The 7000-nt window shown below is 46.1% G+C and overlaps 1 protein-coding gene across 2 annotated transcripts in view; it reads right to left on the reverse strand.

Annotated features, from left to right (window-relative positions):
- Fcsk (fucose kinase) overlaps positions 1 to 1602 on the reverse strand; it is a 20998-nt gene extending 19396 nt beyond the window's left edge. The window contains exon 1 of one of the 2 annotated variants that reach the window (XM_021170630.1): positions 1542 to 1602. The gene's annotated coding sequence lies outside the window, so the exon portion shown is untranslated. The remainder of the gene's footprint in view (positions 1 to 1541) is intronic. The other variant, XM_029480363.1, reaches the window with a different exon arrangement.
- Positions 1603 to 7000: the final 5398 nt, after the last annotated feature.

Raw genomic sequence — 7000 nt, forward strand, 5'->3', positions numbered from 1 at the left:
AAAAAAAAAAAAAAAAAAAAAGAAAGCAAACCAGTAAGCAGCATGTCTCCATGATTCCAGCTCCAAATACCTGCCTGGGGTTCCTGACCGGGAAGTATAAAACATACACCCTCCCTTCTCCCCGCCAGGTTGCTTTTGGTAGTTTTATCACAGTGATAGTAAAGCAAATTTAGACAACTCTGAATAATATGGGGTTGTGGGGTGAGGGTAGGGGAAGATCTGGAAAAGTCTCAAGAAGTCAAGCAAGGCTGTGGAGTATTCCCAGTCAGATCAGCCAGGAGAGTAACTAACACTTAAGGAGTGTTTCTCAGGCACCTAGCCAAGGGCATTGTAGTGACAGCTCACAGGAGCCATTCACCAGCCCTAATAGGTGATCTTATCACACCACAGGCATAAAGGAAGCCTGGCTTAAAGAATAAGCAGGCCGCCTAAGATCAGGTAGAGCTAGCATAAACAGCCGGGTGTGTCCCCATGTCTGTGTTCCCAGTCACAGGGAGGAATGGTCCTGGGTTGTCACACGTGGCATTTGCACAGTGATCTTAGAATACAGAGAAGAAATTATAGCAGCACTCTGCCCATTTTAACAGAGCTCCATTTGCTCAATCCAAGTTGGAGTTTTGAGGACTGGAACTTTTTATGTCTTTTTTTTTTTTTCTTTTTTAGTTACTACATAGTCCTACGAAGCAAACCTGGCTAAAGGCTTGCACCAACTCATCTAGTCAAGGATTTTTGGTTGGTTGATTTTTTTTAGTTCTGTTTGCTTTCCAGTGCTAGGAAACCTCAGGAAAATTGCAGGATAGTGAGCATACCCAGGGATGATAAAATAAGGCCCCTTATGCATACATGCACGCACGCACGCACGCACGCAAACTCCAAGTACATATTTTTAAGACAGGCTCACATTATGTAGCCCTAGTTGGCCTCAAACTTTCCATCTTCTTGCCTCCACTTCCCAATACTAGGTTTACAGGCCTGGGCCACTATGCCAGCTCATAATCTGCTCATTGAAGAAAGATGGTATAGGTAGGGACTACGCACATTTCAGCATTTTGAAAACTTTAAAAGTTGAATGTGTGTGTGTGTGTGTGTGTGTGTGTGTGTGTGTGTGTGTGTGAGAGAGAGAGAGAGAGAGAGAGAGAGAGAGAGAGAGAGAGAGAGAGAGAGAGGCCCAAGAGACTCTAATTTGCAGCTTTCTGAAGAACAAGAGGCAGAAAGAAGTTGGCTGGAAGTAAAACCAGATAGTAAACAATACGTTCATACAATGTGTACCCAGTGGGATAAACTGAGGCAGGAAAACGACTCAAATCAAAATCAGAGCAGCACTGGCATCTAGAGCTCCACTGGCTCAAGGGAATGTCGCTCGGTGTGCCAGGTGTCCGCAAGTCGTGGGGGTTCCCTCTGAAAACCCAGATCAAGAGAAGGCTGCACTACAGAGGTCCCCTGCAGCTAACTAGCGCTGGGGGCGACGGCAGAGATCTGGGAGACCCGCAGGAAGGCGCCCCAAACTACAGTGGAACTGAAGACCCCGCGGACCCACATACCTGCGTCCGCCCAGCGCTCGGAGAGCCGGCTCTTTAACGCGGCTGCGCATACCGCGCGGCGCACCCTGGGAAATGGAGTTCATTCGGCCTCCCGCCAGAGTCCTCAGAACCTACTCGCAGCCCCGCCTTACTGAAATGACAAAGTTCTCAAACTTACAAGGAGTGCTAAATGTACAAATTTCCAGAGAGAACAGGTGTCTTAAAGACACTGGCCAACTGTTTGTTTGTTTGTTTGTTTGTTTGTTGTGACTCGGGTACAAAGTAAAAGTATATTTTGATTTTTTTGTTTGTTTTGTTTTGTTTTGACAGGGTTTCTCTTTGTAGCCCTCACTGTCCAGGAGCTCACTTGCTTACCTCTGCCTATTGAGTGCGTGTGCAACCATCGCCTAGCTGTAATTTTGACCTTTTAAAATACTTTTTATTAAAGCTAAGTCTTTCTTAACTATTGATTAATTGATTGATTGAATATGAGTACACTGTAGCTGTCTTCATACACACCAGAAGAGGGCATCGAATCCCATAACAGATTGTTGTGAGCCATCCCATGGTGGCTGGGCATTGAACTCAGAACCTCTGGAAGAACTTAACTGCTGCTCCATCTCTCCAATCCCTTTATTTTAACCTTTTAAAAATGATGAAGGTTTTTGTTTTTTGGGGTTTTTTTTTTTCTATTTTTTGTTTTTTGTTTGGTTTTTCAAGACAGGGTTTCTCTGTGCAGTCCTGGCTGTCCTGGAACTCACTCTGTAGACCAGGCTGGCCTCGAACTCAGAAATCCACCTGCCTCTGCCTCCCAAGTGCTGGGATTAAAAGCATGTGTCACCACCACCACCACCACCCCACCCCCCGCTCAAGAAGGGTTTTTAAAAAGTTATTATTTTAGGGACTGGAGAGATATCTCCACTAGTTAAGAGCACTCACTGCACTTCCAGAGGACCAGGGTTCAATTCCCAGCACACACATGGCAGATCACAACATCCTCACACAGACATAAACCACCAATGCAGGCAACACACCAATGCATATGAAAATAAAAATAAATAATTATGAAAATGACTTTGCTTTTATTATTACCATCAACGCCACCATTTTATGTGCCTGCGTGTTTTGCCTGCATGTGTATTGCACCTCGTGCATTCCAGAAGAGGTTGCCAGCAGGTATTGGATTCCTAGAAGTTAGAATTAAAGACCATTGTGACCACCATGTGGGTGCTGGGAATCAAACCCAAGTCCTCTAGAAGAGCAGCCACCTACTAATCCATCTCTCTACCTGTTTTTTGGTTCTTTGTTTTGTTTTGTTTTTAATTTTTTTAGATAGGATCTTTCTATGTAGCCCAGGCTGGCCCTCATTCAAACTCCTCCTACTTCAGTCTCCAGAGTGCTAGGATTGTACGAACTCACCACCATATCCTTTAGATTTTTTTTTTTCAAAGACAGGGTTTCTCTGTGTAGCCTTGGTTGTCCTGGAACTCACTCCGTAGACCAAGCTGACTTCAAACTCAGAGATTCACCTGCCTCTGCTTCCCCAAGGCTGGGATTAAAGGCGTGTGCCACCATGACCCAATTTCTTCAGATTCTCTTTTCTTTCCCTTCTTCTTTTCTTTTAACATTTGTATTTCTTTCTCCTCAAGAGTTGTGAAGAAGCAGGGGCTGGCTCGCCATTGTTGCTGAGGAGGGAACATAGGCAGCTAGAATTGCATTGACAGGAAACGTCCCTGTTTTTCTCAGGTGGATCCTTCTGGAAGAAACTTCCAACTCTACAGTGGAAAACTTTGCAGCAAAGCTTTGCAAAAGCTGTGCGTGACAGCATCGTCTGCCATAGCCCAGACCTGGAAATCACTTCAGCATCCCTGGTTAGGGTTTTATGTTTGATGGAGGTTTTAATTAGAATATGGTTGATATATTTGCACAGTAATGAACTTCCTTCGTGACCTTCTCTAAGGCTGGATGGGGTAGCACAGGGCTAGAATCCCAGCTCTTGGGTGGTGGGGGGATCGGGAATTCAAAGTTATCCTCCCCTGCATAGCCCAGGTAAAGGTGGGAAAAGAGAACAAACTCAAAAATGCCTCGCTGGCTTTTGGCCTTGCTCTGGCCCAGCACTTCCTCACCATGCTCCCTTTCTTCTCTTTTGGAATGGTAACGTATATTTTGTGCCATTGTATGTTGGAAGTGTGCGATTTGCTCTTTGACTTTGATGTTACAGGGGGTTGTGGTTAAGAGAAGGTCTAGAGGGGCTGGGGAGATGGCTCAGTGGGTAAGAGCTTTGACTGCTCTTCTGAAGGTCTTGATTTCAAATCCCAACAACCACATGGTGGCTCACAACCACCCGTAATGAGATCTAACACCCTCTTCTGGTGTGTCTGAAGTCAGCTACAGTGTGCTTATGTATAATAGTAAATACATAAATCTTTGGGTCGGAATAAGCAGCGACTGAGCGAGTGGGGCCAACCGGGGAGAGCAGGGTTGACCAGAGCGAGTAGAGGTCCTAAAAATTTAATTCCCAACAACCATATGAAGGCTCACAACCATCTATACAGCTACAGTGTACTCACATACATAAAATAAATAAATAAATCTGAGAGAGAGAGGTGGCCTTGACTCTCAGAAAAGATTTGGACTTCAAGCAGTGTTGAGACTGTAAAAGATTACTGGTGGTTTTAAAGTTGGATTTAATGCATCTTGCATTATGATATGGCTACGAGTCTATAGGGCCCAGAAAGTGGAATATGGTGGGCTGAATGGGAATGGCCCCTATAGATTTGATTCATATATGTGAATGCTTAGTCACTAGCTGTTTGGAATGATTAGAAGGATTAGGAGGTGTGGTCTTGTTGGAGGAAGTGTGTCACTGGGGGTGGGCTTAGAGGTTTCAAAAGCCCAAGCCAGGTCTGTTCTTACTCCCTTTGCTTGGAGATCAGAATGTAAAGCTCTCAGCTCCAGGGCCATGCCTGCCTGAGAGCCACCATGCTCCCTGCCATAATGATAGTGAACTAAGCCTCTGAAACAGTCAAGCAAGCTCCCAATTAAATGCTTTCCTTTATCAAAGTTGCCTTTGCACAGCCATAGAACCGTGACTAGAACAGAACACACAGACATGAAATTAAAAATATTTTTGCGTCCTGCATTACGGGAGGTGGAGGCTGAATCAGCAGTTCTAGTGCAGCCATAGTTACAGCCTGGATCTGAGACTCTCCTTCGGAGAGAAGGAAGCAATGTGTCATGGCTTTGCTGGTGTAGCTTAGTACTAGAGCACTTGCTTAGCATGCAAGAGACCCTGGGACCCCAAACATCCCTAAAACATGTAAAGGAGCAAGACTTGCAGTGAACCCATCATGGGGCAGAGCCGGCTATGGGGTACAGATGAGGGTGGACAAGGAGAACATGAGCTTGCCCTATATTTGAGTTCTTACAAGAATGTGCTTTCTGCATTTGCTGTCCTGAACCAAGGAGCCTGGGAGGACACAGAGTCAGTCCCAGCGGGAATGGGGGAGTGTGCTGTAAATTGGCCAGTCCCGTAACTGTGTCTTTCTGTCTCTGTCTGTAAAATGAGTTAACAGTAATTCCCAATGCCTGTGATTTTTATGCAGCTTTGACTCCATAGTAAGCAGTGGTGTTGGCGTCGAGGGAAGATCAGCCATTATTATTGTCAATATATCTTTCTTCTCTCTAAAGCAGGATTTTTGGATTGTTCACTGCTTCAGGTTCTAGGACCGTATCTAGGATGCTGTAAGTGGTTAGAAACCAGGGAAAGAAAGTGTGAAAAGGGGCTGGTGAGATGGCTCAGTGGGTAAGAGCACCCGACTGCTCTTCCAAAGGTCCGGAGTTCAAATCCCAGCAACCACATGGTGGCTCACAACCATCCGTGATGAGATCTGACTCCCTCTTCTGGAATGTCTGAAGACAGCTACAGTGTACTTACATGTAATAAATAAATAAATAAATCTTTAAAAAAAAAAAAGAAAGAAAGAAAGCGTGAAAAGTGTTCCCTGCCCAGCTCTCATGGGAGTCATCCCCTCTCTCCACCTGACCCAAGTCTCCCTCACCCCACCTCCTGTGCCTATGAACCGAGGAAGCCTTATCTCTCACAAGGGATGAGGTTCCTCTTCTTGCTGCTGCTTCAGCAATGCAGATCCTGGGCTCTGCAGTGGCATGAGAAGCAGAGATGCTAGCTGCTGCAGTGTTGGCAGTGGTTCCATGAGACAGAATGTGTCTCCAAAGAGTGCAGGAGCAAAGGCCTTCACTCACATCCTAAGAAGCAGGTGTGGCTGAATGACCTCCATACTGCCAGACCTGCTCTAGTGCAGCAACTCTCCAGCCAGAGAGGCAAAGCCACTCAAGGAAGGCTTCCATAGCTGGAAGCCCATCCCTGGCCAGATGTGAGAGCTCGCTCACACATGGCCTATAATCTTAGCTTTCAGGAGGCAGAAGCAGAGGCTGGAAGATCACCCAAAGTTGAAGCCAGTGTGATCTATACATGTAGAAGAGTAGATGCTGTTTAAAAAGGAAGGATTCCTTGATTTGGGATGGTGGCAGCTCATGGCTGTAATCACAACATTTGAGACACTGGGGTAGGAGGCTATAACAGAGCCTAGGTTGTATTATAAGACCTTACCTCAAAAGCGGGGGTGTGAGCCGGGCATGGTGGCGCACGCCTTTAATCCCAGCACTTGGGAGGCAGAGGCAGGCTTCTGCCAGGAGAAAGAAATACAAATGTTAAAAGAAAAGAAGAAGGGAAAGAAAAGAGAATCTGAAGAAATTGGGTCATGGTGGCACACGCCTTTAATCCCAGCCTTGGGGAAGCAGAGGCAGGTGAATCTCTGAGTTTGAAGTCAGCTTGGTCTACGGAGTGAGTTCCAGGACAACCAAGGCTACACAGAGAAACCCTGTCTTTGAAAAAAAAAATCTAAAGGATATGGTGGTGAGTTCGTACAATCCTAGCACTCTGGAGACTGAAGTAGGAGGAGTTTGTCACTCTGTAGACCAGGCTGGCCTCGAACTCAGAAATCTGCCTGCCTCTGCCTCCCAAGTGCTGGGATTAAAGGTGTGTGCCACCACCGCCCGGTCAACATTTTCTTAATATAGGNTGTGGTAGCACATGCCTGTAATCTCTATGCCTTAGAGAGACCACTGAAAATCAAAGGCCAGTGTGGGTCTACCCAGCGAATTTCAGGTCAGCAGGCACTACACAGCGAGATCCTGCTTAGAAACAGAGCCAGAACTGGAGACTGAGAGCAAGAGAGAGTAAGCAAGCAAGCAAGAGAACATAGACTTTTCTGACAGGCGGCCATGTGGTACGTACGTTCTAGAACCACCTACAAGGGGCTCTCTGAAGCCCCTCTGCCCTGTGCTCAGATTTTCTATATTAGTTCATCCCTAGATGATGGGGTGAGGCAGAGGCCCAGTTTAAATTTTTACTTCTCTCTCTTCTGGCAGTCTTCCTCTTCACTGAGTAGCTGATGATA

The sequence above is a fragment of the Mus caroli genome, chromosome 8 (genome assembly GCF_900094665.2).
Source record: "Mus caroli chromosome 8, CAROLI_EIJ_v1.1, whole genome shotgun sequence".
Taxonomy (NCBI): domain Eukaryota; kingdom Metazoa; phylum Chordata; class Mammalia; order Rodentia; family Muridae; genus Mus; species Mus caroli.